This window comes from Chinchilla lanigera, unplaced genomic scaffold, assembly GCF_000276665.1.
Source record: "Chinchilla lanigera isolate Chin_1 unplaced genomic scaffold, ChiLan1.0 scaffold00110, whole genome shotgun sequence".
In the NCBI taxonomy this organism is placed as follows: Eukaryota; Metazoa; Chordata; class Mammalia; order Rodentia; family Chinchillidae; genus Chinchilla; species Chinchilla lanigera.
Window position 1 is genome coordinate 1,171,225 of NW_004955511.1, and position 399 is coordinate 1,171,623.

Genomic DNA, 399 nt, shown 5'->3' on the forward strand with positions numbered 1-399 from the left:
TTTTTTTGGTTTTTCTCCGGTACCAGGAACCGAACTCACGACCTTGCGCTTGCCAGGCACAAAGTTAGTCCTTTGGAGTTTACAGCTCCATACTCAATATCGTATGATGGATGGCATCCTAACCTCCTTCTCACCCTTACATGACTAGAGAAATCCACTTCCCATTGGTGACAGCCACGATGTTTCTAGATATGGAAAGTGTCATGAGAATAACTAGTCTGGCTATGGGTCTACTTCTGCATGATCACCTGGGAATGATGTATTAATATCATAAAACCTACCCTTCAAAGTTAAGATATATCTCCTTTACACTAGTTTGCATAATTAATCTCCCATGTGAAAATATGGGAAATATCTTACTTTTTCTCCTGTGTCCATGTAGAGCATGTTTTGGGGCAA